The sequence below is a fragment of the Pseudorca crassidens genome, chromosome 15, assembly GCF_039906515.1.
Source record: "Pseudorca crassidens isolate mPseCra1 chromosome 15, mPseCra1.hap1, whole genome shotgun sequence".
NCBI classification, from domain to species: domain Eukaryota; kingdom Metazoa; phylum Chordata; class Mammalia; order Artiodactyla; family Delphinidae; genus Pseudorca; species Pseudorca crassidens.
Window position 1 is genome coordinate 10,836,191 of NC_090310.1, and position 18,059 is coordinate 10,854,249.

An 18,059-nucleotide genomic window follows, 5' to 3' on the forward strand; every position below is an offset into this window, starting at 1 on the left:
ACCTTCTCTATCACTGTTGCTGTCTTTCCCTCTACCAGCGGGTCCCACCCGGAGTGCACCCAGGTCTGGCATTGGCCCTGGGGATCTCAATCACTCCCAGGACTCTGATTATATACAGCATATTGTATTATAACATAATACCATACATGGTATACTTGCACGCACACATATATTATTCAAAGCCGTGTGTGTAAACAAACGCACAGACATGTATCATTCCAATGCGTGCATGTATTATTCAGTCATGTGTCTGTATGAACATAGGTATACACACACACACACTCATGTTCAAACACACATACATCTTGCCTTTTTATTTTCACCTCGGACCTCTTCCTTGAATTCCAGGCTCATGAATCCAACGGCCTACTCAAATTCTCCATGAGGAGGCCTAATAGAAAGCTGTCTTAACGTGGCTCCAGCCATGTTAACTACTGCACTTCTCCTCAAACATATCAAGCCCCACCGCAAACTTCTGTATTTCCTTAAGTGGTACCACCGTCATCTACACAGTTGCTCAGGCCAAGCATCTTGGGATTTGAGTTTTCTTCTTTTTGATTTCCCTCATGCCTTCCATCCAACCCATTAGTCAGCCCCCCCATCGGCTCTACGTCCCCCCAGAATGTCCAGAACGCAGCCACCTCTCACCATCGGCACGGCTGCAGCCCTGGTCTGAGCAAGCGCCTGCTGGACCCCCAGTTCCCATGCTCTCCTCCCATCAGCCACACTCCACACAACAGCGAAAAGGCCTGACACCTTGTCCTTCCCCTGGTTAACCCTCCAGTGGTTTCCCGCTTCCCTGAGAGTGAAATGTAAACTCCTCACCATGGTCCCCTAGGCCCCCCATCATCTGGTCCCTGCTTCTGTCTCCCAGTTCATCTCCCTCATTACCTACATCTGGGTACACGGACCATCAGAGCATCGAGCCCGCTCCTTTCTTAAGGCCTTTGGGGTTTATTTTCCTCCTGCCTGGAGCACTTCCCTTGCTCGTGACAGGGCTGGCACATTTTCATCTTTCGGAGCTCAACTCTGTCACACCCTCCCTGAGACAACTTCCCTGACCAGCCTCTCCAGCTCCGCCCAGTTCTCTGTTCAATCTTCTTTGTCCCACTTGGGTGTTGCTGAAGTGATCTTTTCCACTTATTTTTATACCCATAAGTTCATTTTCCCCTATGTTTTCATTGAAGAGTTCTACAGTTTTAGCGCTTACATTGAGGTCTTTGATCCAGTTTGAGTTAATTTTTGTAGATGATGTAAGTAAGGTAAGGGTCCAACATCATTCTTTTGCTTGTGGCTATCCAGTTTTCCCAGCACCATGTGCTAAAAAGTATTGTTTCTCCATTGAATGGTCTTGGCACTCATGAAGAAAATCATTTGACCACTATTGAGGGTTTATTTCTGGGCTCTCTCTTTTTTTTTTTTTTTTTTGTGGTATGCGGGCCTCTCACTGTTGTGGCCTCTCCCGTTGCGGAGCACAGGCTCCGGACGCGCAGGCTCAGCGGCCATGGCTCACGGGCCTAGCTGCTCCGCGCCATGTGGGATCTTCCCGGACCGGGGCACGAACCCGGGTCCCCTGCATCGGCAGGCGGACCCCCAACCACTGCGCCACCAGGGAAGCCCCGGGCTCTCTTTTGTATTCCATTGGTCCGTCTGTCTTTGTGCCCCATTCATCCTTTTTCACCACTAGAAGGTACATTCCTTGAGGGCAGGTGCTCTGCCTGGCTTCCTGTAGCCCAGCCTCTGGCACAGAGAGGCTCAGTGAATTTCCGATGACTCGTTGCCTGGGTTTATTTCTGCTCTTCCTTCCGCAGCCCTGATGGACTTCCCTGCATGGCACCTGCTTGGCCTGTGACAGACATGCCACCTCCATGGTGCAGCCGGACAGACATGCTCCTCTTCCTTCGACTTTGGGTCAGAGGGGCTCCCGCCCTCCCCTCGCTCCAAACTGATCTCCCTGTCTGCTGGGTCAATTTCACCTTGCCTTGTGCCATTCTGATTCTGTTTATAACTGATGGTTGTGTAACCAGCCTCTTCTCAGTCTGCAGCTCCCTACTTCCAGATGTCAACCCCGGGCATGTGATCTTCTTGGAGCCACGCCCATCAGACCCTCAGGAACCCCAGCGGCGGCACACTCACCTGCCTTCCGGGGCTGCCCTGCTCAGCTGGAACCCCTGCATCTCAGATGTATTTGAAAACAAAGGAAAGCTAAGCCACGCTCTCTTCCAGCCTCACCCAAGTCACAGCTAACGATGTGACTTGTGTTTTGCTTTTGTTTCCAGTCTCATAAATAAAGCCTCAGTAATGGCAGAGAGGGAAACCAGAGGACAGGAACACAGCATTACCTCATCGCATTACTACACTGATGCCTTTTCAAGGCCAACAAACTCAATTAGCTCGTTGGCAATAGCTGTACCAGCAGCGGGCTCTTGCAGCCGAGTTTATCGTTCTGAAGAAGGACACAGAAAGCCAATGACGGTGCGGTTCGCTGTCAGAGCCGCCCGCAAACTCACCCAAAGTTGTGGCTCAATACCCAAGACGGCTCCCTTTCAACAGTTTTGAACTGTTCCTTAGAGTTCAGTCTTTTGCTGTATTTAAATCTGGAGAAACCCAACGCTATTTGTGAAGTGTGTCCTAGTTATTTGTTACATCACCCATTCTTGAGCAACTTTGTCTTTTTTTTTTTTTCCTGTAAATAATCAAGGCTTAGAAGCACTGAGACCTAGAGAAATTAGAAAAGTTACCAGCGGACACTTAGCAAGTGGCCTTGTCTCAGTCACCACCTATTTATTCATCGTTCTTGAACGTATCAAATAATCAGCCATCATTTTGGGTAAGTTAGAGAAGACAGAAAATTCTCATTCAGAATAAGTGGGGATGGAGGGCAGTCAGGGTTACTGATACGTCAAAATAATGTAATATGTCAACCACAAGTGTCATGAGAACGAGGAATGTTTTAGTTGAACAGTCCGGAGAATTTTACTTGCCCAGCCCTGTTATTTTACAGTTGAGAAAATCAAGAGATGAGAAGTTTATGTTCTATAGGTCACCTGGCTGGTCAGCAGAATGCAGAGTCACTATCAATCAACCACAGCCCTGTGCTGACCTAAGGGACAGTCCTGCAGGGTCTCTTTGGGAGGGATTTATGGTCCAGAGACTAAGAGGACTTCAAAGCAGCACATGGGGCCTGCAGGTGCTTTCAAGGTGATGTTGATAGGATGCTTGCTTTTGTCTGTAAACTAAACAAGCCCTTCACAACCTTGGCACTTTTAATATTGAGCTCTTTGTGTATAGTGCTAAGTCTCAGTGACACTATCAAACATCAAAACAGTCTAATTGCATAGAAAAGAAATGTACGGTTACCAAAGGGGGAAGGGGGGTGGTGGGGGGGAGGGATAAATTAGGAGTTTGGGATTAGCAGATGCAAACTGTTTAATATAGAGAATGGATAAACAACAAGGTCCTACTGTAGAGCACAGGGGACTATATTCAATATCCCGTAACAAACCGTAATGGAAAAGAATACGAGAAAGAATGTGTATGTGTATATATAGACAAAACTGAAGCACTTCACTATATACCAGAAACCAACACAACGCTGTAAATCAACCAGACTTCAATAAAAAATTAAAAACAAAACTGTCCAATTGAAGGTATTCAAATTCCGTGGCTGGAAGGTTAAATCATACTTCTCTCAAAGCAACCTCTCCTTCCCATCTTTAGCCCTAAGATTGCTTTGCCATCCCTCCTCTTTTAGAAACAAGAAGAGGAAGCCATGCACAGAGGTCCCACATCTTGCCTACTGACAACTGCTTCTCTGTCGAACTCATTTAGGACACACGGGGATTCAGTGCTGTGTTCTAAATGGCTCATAAATCATGCATTTCCTTAAGAAGGATTTTAAACAGGCCTGATGTGCTGGGTAGCATTCTCCTCCTCCCCTCGGGCAGACTAGCAAGTACTGTGTGTCTTACACATCTTTCATCTATTTACAGCTCCGAAAAGCCAGCGGCATGGGGGTGCTGGTGACATGTGATTCCTATGGAGAAATGGCCCCAATCCACAGAGGCTCTCTCTGGGCCTTCATAATGTAGGCGCGTCGTGGAACACACTTTGGTGAAGCTGTCCTTGACGGTTCAATGGACAAACGAAAACCAAAAATGGTCATGATGCTTTTCCAGCCGTGGAACTCTTAATAGGCTACTTGGATTTACCAGGGCTCAGATGCGTGTTGTTGTTTTCTCTCTGTCTCCTCATCTTTCTGTTTATCTTCACAACGAGGCCACGTATGTTACCGAGAAATATAGTAACTTTGGTGGCAGGCGTGGGCTCACATCCCAGGCCCATATCTTGCAAGTAAGGGACCTCACACACATTACATGACGGCTCTGACTCTCGTAGATGAAGGATAACAACAGGGTGGAGAGAGGATTGAATAAGATAATAGAGCGAGAGTCCCTGGGCCAGTGTGTAATGGATTATAGACGTTCTTCTTTCTTTAGTCCATAAACGTTCTTCAAGCACCTACTCTGCCAGCTGCACTTCTAGACAGCACCAAATAAAACAGGTGGAACCCTGCTTTCCTGGAACTAATGTTCTAACGCAGGAGACAATGACAAACGAATAAGTACTATATAGAGAATGTCACGGTGATAGCAGTCGGGGGAGAGATACCGCAGGGCAGGGGAAGGGGGTATGTCGTGGGAGAAAAGGTGTTTGACATTTTTGATGTACCATCAAGGAAGGCTGCATGGAGAGGGCGGCGTTTGAGTAAAGACCTTAAGAGGTGATGGAAGGCGCTGTGGGTATTGGAGAAAGAGTGTCCCTGGCAGGCGCAGAGGACAAAACACAGTGACGATTTCTACATAAAGAAGAGCTGTGCCTGCCCCGCTGTGGGTGGAGTGAAGTGACAAGATGAGCACAGCTCTTTGCACCAATCATGACCCTCCCTTTCTTCCTGCCTGGCTTAATCTAAGCCACACTCAGTATCACGGGAACCACAGGCCACACGTCTTTTGCCAGTTGGCAAGAAGGACAAGGAAGCCAGGTCGTTGACATCAGGAATATTTAAAGGTCTCTGCCAATGACTACAACATAGCGTTAGGGGTTATATCAGTGTCCCCAGCGCCTAGCACATTGTAGGTGCTCATTAAATACCTCATGGATGAATGGAGGGGTGGACAAGAATTCCAAGATGGCAGCAGTAGGCAGAGGTAGGCAGCTGGACACTAATCTAAAAAAAACCCTTCTGTGCAGAACTCAGCCGGGGAGATAGAATCTAGCAGAGTTGGGGGAATAAGGCCTATTTCAGGATGTCTGGAGAATCGAAAAAGAGAGCAAGAAGTGGTCTCAGGCACAGTAAAATAAGACAGGACACTTAATACTGAAGCTGAAGTTCAAAGACAAAATGGTACCAGTAGACAGTGGAGTCGATGCTACATTGAAAGGCATCAAGCAGTCCTTCCTAGACAAAGCCCTGTGCCAAGTCTTTGCCATGTGCATCTGACACTGTCTTAGTCTTATACAAGGGCCTTTGTCTTGACAGGTCAACTAGAAGGACGATACATTTTTTTTCTCGAAAGCTGAGGTAACTCAGCTGAACTGGCTGCCCATCACAGACCCTTGACTCATGGCGTTGAGGGCAGAACCTTCTGGTTTGTTCTTGTCATTGTTGAGACCTATTGGACATACACTCTATCTCTTAAGGAGAACTTCATGTCCAATGAGAAAGTGGTCTTACTTTGTTTATAAGTCCAAGGCCTCGCTCTAGGAGATGATCTTGTCTTGGTCCCCAAAGCTGAGGCATTGCCACTTCTGTAAACTACTGGCTGCAGCCAGAATCGCCTCCCATGAATCACAGCCGAGCTAAGGGGTCCTAGTCAGCAAGCTCCCATCCAATGCACAGAAGTGGATTTGTTTTAAGTCATTAACTGCTGGGGTGGGTTTTGTAGGTAGAAAGGCTATTGGTGGTGTGCCGCCAGAGGAAGACATAGAGGAAACAGGAAGAAGAGAAGGGTTATAACGGCGGCAAGCAGGAGTTGGGTGTGATGAAGAGTAGCTGTGATAGGCTGTCTCATGCCAAGGAATCCTGCCCGGGAGCTAAGCCAATGCTCTCGAGCTAAGCTGTCTTTCTGTGACCCACTTCTGTGTCTTTGACCTTGCACGACAGACCCATCGTATGTCCGTATTCTCACTTTGATTCAGGTCTCATAAGACCCACCTTTGGATTCTGGCCCTGCCACTAACTGGGCTCTTTGCTGTCTACCCATCCCTGTCTTACCAGTTATTCTCAGACTTGGGCTTTATAATGAAGTACTCACATTCCTGCTCCATCCTTTGTGTTGCCTGTTTATCTCTTACATCCGACCTAGCTCACCATCTCTCTGGTCTGGTCCTGGGCTGCACCCTCTGACTCTGCCCCTAGCAGGTGCCCAGGAAAATCTCACATCAAGGAGTTGGTGCCTTGGATGCGCTTTGGGGCTGGGATCCAGCCCGGGCAGTCTCTCATCTTTTCCTCTCAACATCGCCCCCGCTTCTGCGACCTGAAGCCTGTCTTCTGATATCCTCCTGCATCCCACTGTTTTCCCATGTGTTCTTTCCTGCTAACCTGTTTTCCAGCACATCACAACATCACTTACTGAGAATTTCCACTTCTGCCACTCGGTGGCACGTGGCCTAATGCCTTGATCTGCCCGACCCTGCAGAATTGCAGCATTTCCCAAGTCAGCAGCTACTTCTTCCAAAGGATTACCCTGGACTGTCCCTGCCAGGGGGGATTATACCTGCAACAAGAGTTATGAACTTGTAAATGCTTTGCGTAGGGGTTGTGCCTGAAACTGTTTTTAGGTAGCAAGAATGTGCTTGATTCGTGGAAAGACATTTTCTATTTGAGAAAAAAAATGAAATCCCTTTTCTGCACTCCAGTAAATAAAAAGACTCTACTATTTCAAAACACTAGGAAAAACTAGCTCTTGGGAGAAAAATGATACTTTCAAGTCATGGTGAAACAAAGGCACACAGAGGGCAATGCTATGAATATAAGATACTCTTTTAAAAAATTTTTTCAGGGAATAAGATATCCTAGAGAGTCTAAGTGATAGGAAGTCTATTAGTACTTTTCTTGAGGCAAAAAACATTTTTAGATCCTACACTCTCTTTATACATCTTTGGGGTATTTAAAGAGATGGCCTTAAACAGGCACTCAAATGTCTACAGAACTCCTCTTTAAGCGTCCCCAGTGCTCTTTAAAGAAGGTCTGTTATTGGCCAGGAGCCTAGTGCTGGGACTGCTGCTTGCATGGTGAAGTGGGCGGGCAGGAGGTGTTTGAACTATCCATGAGCAGCCATTGACATGGGAACTCCAACATCTTTGTATGTGAGTAGACAGAGACAATCACATGTAACGCAAAATACACACATTCTAGGTACGATTTGCCATCTATCCCAGATATTTCAGGACAATCTCATGTCCAGTTATATTTCTTCATATACTTTCACTCCCTTGGAAATACTGTCCTTCCCCTGGAGATAACTGACTGAATGAATCTAGTCTACCAAGCTAGTAACTGAGCAAGCTGAGATTTTCCAGTTACAAGTGTAGTGATACCTTCCATCCTCAGTACATATGAACGAGGAAAGGGGCCGTGCCTGTTCTTTACTTACATGCATGTGTTTACATGCTTAATGTTTTTCTATCATGTAATCTTTAAATGAAAGGTAATTAATTATATATATACACACATATGTGTATATGTATATATATAGCTAGCTAGCTATCTATTATGTAAAATTTCAAGTTTTTTCTTTCGTAAGACTTTGCATCATTTAGGAATGCTTTTGACTACATGTAACATAAAATCAGACTAACAGCAGCCTGAGCAAGAAAATCATTACATTTTTCATATAACACAAATTTTGGGAAGGTGCTTCCAGGGTGTGTTCATTGGCTCAGTGATGTGAGGGTGCTGGGCTGGTATCTCTGGAGTCACTTGGCTTTTCCTCATGTTCACAAGATGGCTGCTGCAGCTCCAGGCATCAAGACCACACACAGGAATCTTAAGTAAGAAGAAAATGTCAAAAGCAAAAATGAATTTCCCTCAGCAGATTCCTTTTCTACTTTTCTTCCTCCTTCTAAATCAGACTGTCCACCATAGACTTTTCACATAAGTAAATTTACATGTAAGAAGAAATATATTGTAAGACACTATGTTTGTCTGTGTTTGGGGTTTTGTTGCTCTGTGCATGGTATGTTTATTTCCTTGTCAGTGTCTGGGACCAGACTCTGTGCTCTCTGAGGCAAGGGTTTTGTTGGTCACATCTCTTTGTCCTCCCACTACCAGGCTTGGAACACCAGAGATGTTTGGTGTTTGCTAATGACTTGCATATGACGACTTTCAGGTTTCCCTTTGCTCTTGAACTACTCACACCTTTGGGAAACTGAGGAGCTGGGGATCAGACTACTTCAGGGTTTTAGCCATTGCTTACACCAGTGATTGAGACAGGAACAGAGTGATGGCAGAATGATCATACCTGATTATGCTGGGTTGGTATCAACATCCTCAACCCCCATCACAGGAGAACCTAAGTGTGCTCGGTTGGTTCTATGTCTGTGTGTTAGATTTTTTTCTCTGCTTTCCACTCCCATGACACTTGGTACATTGCTCTGTATAACTCTGTCATATTGAAAAAATAAGTATCCTTTCTCCTTACTTGAGAATTTAGAATCCTCAAGGTCAAAGGACATTTCTTAGTTATATTTTTCCCAGCATCTTCCACACTGCCTGGCAGGATAGTATTTATTTATTTAAGTGCTGAGAAAATTGAATGAAAGAAAATTTTCTTGTACTGACATAATACATCTTTCAAATCTCCCGACATGAGTGGCCACTTATATGAAAATGACCCACTGTGCCTTCAGGGCAGTAAACAACACTATTAAATTTATTAAGCATATATTTATTGAGCATCTATCAAGTGCAATAATCTATCACGTGCAAATACAGCAGAGGGAGTGGTTTGAATATGAATTTACTGCTTTGAGCTCAGGCATTGACTAATACTCTTCATTATAAGAATACAGATACTTTTTAATTTAAAGTTGACTTTAAGGATTAGTGAGATGTTAAGTGGATGTCTACCAAATAGTGATCTTCCTGTAATTAGGCATATATCCAAGTAGATGTGGATGACCGCCCGGATACAGGATGGAAATGAATGCCAGTTTCTGGAAGTTCCATGATTATAAGGCACAAGGTATGATTCTTTAGCTATACTCTACAGGGCCTAAACTCACCCTACCTTGTTCAACCGTTGGTAAAGACTTTGACCATGAGCAATGACTTGAAACATCAAGAGGTTGTGCCAGTGTTCGTGGGGTAGTATGAAGCCTAAGAATGCTCTAATTCTGAAAAACACCCTAGGCACTCATCATGATGAGTTTCTGGAGGAGATGTCCTCTCTAGGGCAAAGCAAAGTGACTAACATTAGCCCGGCATGGAGCCTGGACCCCCCCCCCCCCCCCCCCCGCCGCAAACAGAGCTCTGCTAAGCTCTGTTGGACCACAGGAAAAAGCATTTATCCTAAATTCTTAGACACATATGTCTTTAGATCAGAGTCCCTCTCCCTACACCAGCCAGTCCCAATGGAGAATCAATCAGAGGACGGTCATGAAGTTTGCTGGTGCCTTTTCTCCCCTTTCCCTCCCCTGGATGCCACGTAGGAGAAAAACAGGGCATGGAGGACCAGCCGGGCTTGCTCTCAACTGAACCCTCTTACATGGAATGGGGAGAAGAGAGGTAAGCCTTACTTGCTAGGCTTCCAGTTTCTGGAGCATAGATAGAAGAGCTTTGGCAAAGGAGAGTGCCAGAGAGAGAAAGTCACAGCCACGTGAAAGAATTTTTAATGATCATCAGCGAATGTGGCTAATCAATGCCTTGGAAGGTAATTCATCTAGAATCTCTTCTCCACCCCTGGATGGGGAGCGGGTGGGAAAGAGAGGCATGATAGCATGTCCGCACTGGCTGGTCACATCTGATGAGATGGAATATAGTCGGAATAAAGGTAAACTGCTCCACTTAAGCTCCCGAAACAGTTGCATGAATATCAACAAATAGGGACCTCAGCTCCGACTTGAGGGTTTTGGCTAGCTCACCAAGGTTATCATTCTGGTGTTTGTCGTATTAGACCCTCTTTATTCTGCACGGGTCAGACCACTCCAGATTTGAATGCTGTTTTTTTAAAGGAACACGGCAGCCTACAGATTGTTTAGAGGAAATTAATAAATGCCATAGGAAATTGAGTTAGAAAGTGCCTATTTTTTTAAATTGCTAATATTCTAGGATTTCAAGGTGCTGAACATCTAATCTCAAGGGATTCGAGGTGGTTGACTTCCTATCGTGTGCGCTGTGGTGGATGCTACGGAGGCGTTATCCGACTTGATCATCGTGGCCTCCGTCCCTATTTTACAGGTAAGTACACCCGGGCTGCAAGAGGCTGGCTGATTTTCCTGCGGCCGCACAGCTGGTGAGCAGCAAACTAGGATTTGTACCTTCGTCCTGCCCAACTCAGAGTACATGCTGTTCTACTACATCAAGCATTTAACGTTCTGAGATGCTGAGATTCTGTGCTTCGGTGATCCCGTGACAATGATTCTAAGGTTGCCGCGTTTGAAGACTCCGCAGGACGGCTGGGGAAGAATGGGGAGGGTGGGGAGGGCCAGAGGGAGTGTGAGGTGGTAGGAAGAACAGCCACGTCACAAAGGTGATCATTCATTTGGTTTCCCCCCCAAACAAAACATTCCTGTTTATTTCTCTGCGTTTCTACCAGGCAGGCATGTGACCTGAGAACAATTCCTTTATGAGGCAGAGTTTTTCTCATTTCCTGGCTCCTAATCTAATAGAAATGTCTAAACTAGTTGGCTGGCTCTGCCAGAGAGAGGGAAAAAAAAAAAAAAATCTAGGATCAATCACTCCATTTGAAGCTGCATCTGCAGAAAAGATGTCAGGAAGGGGCAGGGAGGGGCCAAAGCTCTGTTTACCACTGTGCTTCTCCTAGCAACTTCTGGCCCGTCTCTGGGTCTCTCGTACCCTGACGAAGTTGCTGGCAGGGCCTCCCAGAGCAGAGTTCAGCCAGGGTGCTGTGCCCCAGCCAGTCTTCCAGCAGATTCTCCCTCTTTACAACCTGGTTAAGTGCCTCCTTTGCCTGTCGTCAACCAGAGGATTATGCCTTGACCAGTTTCCAGGCTGCGTCTCTGAAAGTCTCCTCATTAAAGGCATTAAAAAATATATATCCTAGTGGAGAGTTTCCAGGAGTTTTTTTTTGAAATTCTAGTTATCCCCAGGGGACAATCAGTGCAACTTTATCCCCAGTTGGAGTCCATCTGGCATGAGGACAGAGTCCGTGAAACACCCTTGCAAAGCAGTTAGTTTACATTTGTCACAAAAGGGACTGCTGTCGTGGTTCAGCTCTTCCGTGGGTGGGAGAGAGCCTCACCCTGGTCCTAACCTCAAGTGACTGATACCTGGGCACCTAACAAACATGCTGGATCCCAGGAGGCAGATACACTCAACAAAGAGCCTACACTGTCCTTAGATGTTTATCACATGAAGTTATTATACAAACTCTAATCAGATTTCACTATTTTCACACTAATGTCCTTTTTCTGTCCCAGGATCCAATTCAAGATTGCACTTGTTTTGTTTTGTTAATTTCATATAGTTTTTTTCCCCCCCAGCTTTACTGAGGTATAATTGGTTACATAAGATGTTAACATTAGGGGAAACTGGCTGAAAGGTTTACAGAAGCTCTTGCTGAGGGCTGGGATTGGGGTGTGGATGGGAGGATAGACTGTAAAGGGGCAAGAGGGAACTTTCTGGAGCGATAGGAATGTTAGACATTTTTATTGGGGTGGTGATTACGTAGATGTATAAATTTGTCAAGACATCAAACTGTAGACTTAAAATAAGTACATTTAATTGTGTGTGAATTCTGCCTCAAGATAGTTGATATTTGAAGCATTTTTTAATCAAAATATAAGATCATGTCATCCCCATACATAAAAATCCACCAATGGCTTCTCATTACCCATTAAATAAAATCCAAGCTCCTAACTTGGAAAAAAATTGAAATAAATAAAAATGCCTCTAATGAAAGGTTGGATAAGGTCCTTAAGATACGAAGAGCTAGGGCTTCCCTGGTGGCGCAGTGGTTAAGAATCCACCTGCCAATGCAGGGGACACAGGTTTGAGCCCTGGTCCGGGAAGATCCCACATGCCACGGAGCAACTAACTCGGTGTGCCACGACTACTGAGCCTGCGCTCTAGAGCCTGCGAGCCACAACTACTGAAGCCAGCACGCCTAGAGCCCGTGCACCACAACGAAGAGTAGCCCCCGCTCACAGCAACTAGAGAAAGCCCATGCGCAGCAACAAAGACCCAACTCAGCCATTAATTAATTAATTAATTTTAAAAAGATACAAAGCTCTTATTAACCAATAAGAAAATGGGCTTGGCTCATTAATGGGCAATTTATAAGGAAATAAAAAATGGGTAATGACATTCAAAAAGAAGTTTAACCCTATTAATAATAGAATAAATATAATTTGAAACAAACAAAAAGAGGATCACATGAAATGGTTTGTCTGAGGCTTGAAGCAAACAGTAGGGTTTCCTTACCATCCCTCATTTCAGGAGCCCGCCAAGTCTCTTTCTCTTAGGGTCTTCTTTTTCTTGCTTCCTAGACAGTATCTCCAGTAAAGTGAGATGTCAAAGAAAAATTGTGTTTAAATAGATGTTACTGTGTTGCTCAGACTTTTTGCAGAGATGACAGAGGCCAAGAACAGCATGAGAGTTGCCGAGTACATGAACATCCTTAATTAAGATGCATGGTCTCACACCAGGCACAGGACGTGCTAAGAGATGGCGAGCCTGCTTCAGCCAGCAGTGGTCCCACGACACAGGCTACCCATAGAGAATTTGGTTAAGGACGATTGCTTTGTAGAGTCATTAGTGTGTTCTGCCTCCTCTCCCCATGGGGGGGCCTCAGATCAGAAGGGCTGGGAGAGCATCACGTGAGGGTATTCCATGCGACCCTGGAGTCGGGGTCGTTAGGAGCTAGGTGCCTGATCCAGTTGTGCCTGAGGGGCTGTGGAGTGGGTCTTGAAGTCTCACTGCCTGGCCCCACGGCCAAGACAGGACTATACTGGAAAGGCCAGAGTAGGAAGGGCAAAAGCTAGGGCGGTCTCTGTGTGCCGGACGTAGAGTTGCTAACGGGACCCTTCCCAACCGGGACAAGGTGACCCCAACAGAGTGTGGACTTCAGGCTCGGAGTGAAGGGCAAAGCTGTGAGTAACCAGAGGAAGGAGGAATTGTCCACTTAAGGGAAATGCAGACTAGAGGGATTCCTGGTGATGGGGGAAGTGTCTCCAAAGAACACTCAAAAGTCCCCAAGAAAAAGAGAATTGCTACACCCAGAAGATCCAATGACAGTCACAATGGTATCAGTCAAGAAAGAAGTTTCCTGCCCCTTGCCTCTCCTCCCTAATTTCTTTCCAGCCCTGCAGAGACCCAAATTACATCCAGAAAGTGATGGAGTGAAAACGAAGGGAGAAGGTAAAGATACACTGCTCCTCTGCCCAACTGCCCAGGGAAGGGCTGATCTGGGGGAAGGAAAAACAAAATAAGGGAATGATAGTTTAGTGTTTGGATATGACTATAGACTAGATTTTTAAAAATCCCTAGAAAATGACACTCTTTATTATTATATCTTTTTTTTTTTTTTTGCCTGAAAATGACTGAGGGATGTTTTATTACCCTAGACTGAGCTGAAAAGCTGAAGAACCCAACTGAAATTTCATGTAGCATAAATGGAGACAGAGGACAAAACAGGGAGTCTAAATTTGAAGTTCAGTGGTCGGTAGACTACGCTGTTTCTGTCTACATCCAAGCCTAGTTTAATTATTAAACCTATTACATAGAATTCTCCTAAAAGGTAGGAGGCTTTGGAACAAAAAAATAAGTGCATCGTCCATCAAAAAGCTACATTCATCATCTAATCAGGACATGAGACATGCCGTTTTTATATATGAGGAAAACTGCTAGCACAAGATCACGCCTCCCTCCCGCTTCCTGAGTCATTACAGGGATGAAATATTCGAACTGAACATTTAGGCCACCTTAGTCAGGATCTCACAATGTCCCTATTGTACTCTTATAATGCCAAATACCACTGGAAATGTTCTGTTCCGGGTGCTACATTCAATAACTTGTCATTGATTCCTCTAAGAAATATAATAAGGTTTTACGTGGAGAGGAGCTTATTAAAGCATGGGTGTATGCAAAAATACACCACAGCCATAGTATTTCTCCACCTAGTCCAGAAATTTCTAGAGAAATTTAGTCTTTCTAATCTAATAAGAAATGCAGAATTCACCCCGTTGGTTGAAAGAAGCCACTTTTTCATGTCAAGGGATTTTATGATTCCCGGATGTCATTATGCAAATTGCAGAGGGCTACTCCCATAGCTCACCTACCAAACCCTACCCTGCAATAGGTGAGGTTTATCTTACCTTTTCTTCTCTTGCATACAGAGCTGGCCACTGAGTACTTATAATAGCTCCATCTGCCATGTTTCTCCCCTCTCTGGCCAGCCACTTCCCACTCTTTTCCTTCCTCTATGTGGTGACTTTAAAATATGTTTTCAAATCTGTTGACACTCCATCCATCAAGTCCAATTCCCTTCCTCTTGAATATGAGCCGGTCTTAGTGACTGACTTCTCACAAATAGAATTTGGCAGAAGTGATGATGTGTGACATCCAGGGCTAGGTCATAAGAGGCAAGACAGCATCAGTCTGGGCTCTCTCTTGGGACACTTGCTCTTGGAATCCAGCTACAGGTCTGACCTCAGGCCACATGGAAAAACCTCATGTAGCTGTTCGGGTCAATAGGATGGCTGAGCCCCTGTTCACAGCCAGCGTCACCTACCAGGCACGTGAATGAGGAAGCCTTCAATGTGACTCCAGCCCCAGCCATGGTCTGACTGCAACCATGTGAGAGACTCTGAGTGAGAGCCACTCAAGTAAACACAGTACATGTGAGACAATATGTGATTGCTGCTTTATGCCACCAAGTGTAGGGTGGTTTGTGACACAACTTTTGATAATCAGAACACTGTCAAGATGTACTACTTGGGAACCTTTAAAAATGTACTCTTGCGGGCTTCCCTGGTGGCGCAGTGGTTGAGAGTCCGCCTGCCGATGCAGGGGACGCAGGTTCGTGCCCTGGTCCGGGAAGATCCCACATGCCGCGGAGCGGCTAGGCCCGTGAGCCATGGCCGCTGAGCCTGCGCATCCGGAGTCTGTTGCTCCGCAACGGGAGAGGCCACAACAGTGAGAGGCCCGCGTACCGCAAAAAAAAAAAGTACTCTTGGAAACACTGTTTCCACTCTGGGAATACACCCTATGATTTAGAATACAAATTATGGAAATAACGTTTATGCATAGAGAGTTTTCTTTTAGGAAGAACCATTTCCCTACTGTTGAACACTTGGACTATACAACTCTTTCAAAGCCACACAATGAAATATTAGGAAGCTAGAAAAATTTCTAGCAAGACTGACAAAAATTAAAAGAGAAGGCACCAATCGCCAATATGAAGAATGTGATATACTACTAAGATCACTACGTATTCTGGTATATCGCTAAAGATTCTGGGGCCATTAACAAGTTATAAGGAAATACTACAAAGCTTTCATTTAAGCTCATAAATTAAACAACTTAGAAGAAATCGACCAATTCCTCAAAAGCTGTATACTACCAAAACTCAACCAAGACGAAGCAGATAATCTCAATAGCCCTCTAACGGTTAAAAAATTGAACTTGTAGTGAAAAAGATCCCCCCAATTAAACCACAATGAGATATCACTACACATCTATCAGAATGACCAAAATAAAAAAGAGTGACAACGCTCAATGCTAGTGAGACTATGGAGAAACTGAATCCGTCATTGTTGGTGAGAGTGTAGAATGGTACGGCCACGCTGGAAGATAGTTCGGCAGCTTCTAATAAACTTAAACGTGCAAGTGTTACACGATCCTGCCACTGTGCTCTCGGCATTTATCTCAGAGAAATGAAAACTTATGTCCACCAAAAAAAACAAAATCCCGTATACAGCAGCTATATTAGTAAGAGCCCCAAACTGGAAATAGCACAGATATTCTTCAACAGGTGAATGTTTAAACCAACTGTGGTACATACATAGCATGAGGTACTACTCAGCAATAAAAAGGAACAAATGATTGTTTTTCTCTTATTCATCCTACAGCTGAAAGTTTGTACCTTTTTACCAATCTCTTCCTATTTCTCGGCCCGCCCCCACCAGCCCCTGGAAATCACTTTTCTACTCTCTATTTCTATGAGTCTGACTTTCTAAAAAATTATTCCACATATAAGTGATGCCATGCAGTATTTGTCTTTCTCTGTCTGGCTTATTTCACTCAGCATAATGTTGCAAATTTCAGGATTCCCTTTTCTCTCGTGGCTAAATAGTATTCCAGTGTGTGTGTGTGTGTGTGTGTGTGTGTGTGTGTGTGTGTGTGTGTGTATCACAGCCGCTTTATCAATTCATCCGTTGATGGGCACTTCGGTTGTTTCCATATCTTGGCTGTTGTGACTAATGCTGCAATTAACATGTGTGTGCAGATATAGTTATCTCTTCAAGACACTGATTTCATTTCCTTTAGATATATACCCAGCAGTGGAATTGCCAGATCATATGGTAATTCTATTTTTAATTTCTTGAGGAATCTCTGTACCTCCACACTGTTTTCCATAGGAATACATTATTGATACATGCAAAAAATTAGATGAATCTCCAGGAATTATGCTGAGAGAAAAAAACACAACCACAAAATGTTATATACTGCATGATTCCATTTATAGAATATTTTTGAAAAGACACTTTTAGAAGTGGAAAGCGGATTAGTGAATGCCAAGAGTTAGGGACTGGGGTGGGAAAAGGAGGGAGGTTGGTATGGCTATCAAAGGGCAACATGGGAAATCCTTGTAGTGATGGACCTGTTCAGTATCTTGATTGTGATGGATATAGGAATCTGCATGTCTGATAAAATTGTATTAAGTTAAATGCACACACATACACACACAGACACAGATGAGTTATAAGTAACACTGGAGAAATCTGAATAAGATCAGTGAATTGTGTCAGTGTCAATATATATTTTTGTGTCAATACTATATTTTTGCAAGGTGTTACCACTGGGGGAAACTGGGTGAAGAGCACTCTGTATTTTTCTTACAACTGTATGTGAATCTGTAATTATCTCAATAAAACTTTTAATTAAAAATTATGTTATGAAGAGGCTGTGATAATATGGATAAATTGTTTATAACATAACCATAGGCTATTTATTTATTTATTAAGAGGTTCTTAGTCTTTTTATTTATTTAAAAAAATTTTTTAACATCTTTATTGGAGTATAATTGCTTCTTCAATGGTGTGTCAGTTTCTGCTTTATAACAAAGCGAATCAGCTATACATATACACATATCCCCACATCTCCTCCCTTTTGTGTCTCCCTCCCACCCTCCCTATCCCACCCCTCTAGGTGGTCACAAAGCACCGAGCTGATCTCCCTGTGCTATGTGGTTGCTTCCCACTAGCTATCTATATTACATTTGGTAGTGTATATATGTCCATAAAAAGTTAAAATGTTCATAAAATTTATATCCTGGGTGATTCTGTCGAATAGCTTCAAAGAAGGTAAAAATAAAAACTGTATAAAATTTAAAATTAAGAGAAATGGGAACACCAAAGAAAACCAAAAAATACTATGTTAAAATTTTATTTTCTAAAGTTTCTATAATGAGCACATGATACTTGCGTAATGGAAGAAACTCTATTAAGATGAAGTTTTATTCACTTTTAGATTTTTACTATCTATTAGAATACTTTGAGACCTAGGTTCTCAACTGAGGAAACTCAGTCTGAATGGTACATTTGTATTTTGACAGTAGGAGCAGAAGTCTCCAAATGCTGAATTTTAATAAAAA

At 44.1% G+C, this 18,059-nt stretch overlaps 1 long non-coding RNA gene across 2 annotated transcripts in view; it reads left to right on the forward strand.

Annotated features, from left to right (window-relative positions):
* Positions 1-13,772, forward strand: part of LOC137206830 (uncharacterized) — a 42,697-nt gene extending 28,925 nt beyond the window's left edge. Inside the window, exons 1-2 of one of the 2 annotated variants that reach the window (XR_010934843.1) lie at positions 9,157-9,248; positions 10,334-13,772. This is a non-coding gene — a long non-coding RNA (uncharacterized lncRNA). Of the gene's footprint in view, positions 1-9,156; positions 9,249-10,333 lie in introns of those variants that run through there. The other variant, XR_010934842.1, reaches the window with a different exon arrangement.
* The last annotated feature ends 4,287 nt before the right edge of the window (positions 13,773-18,059 follow it).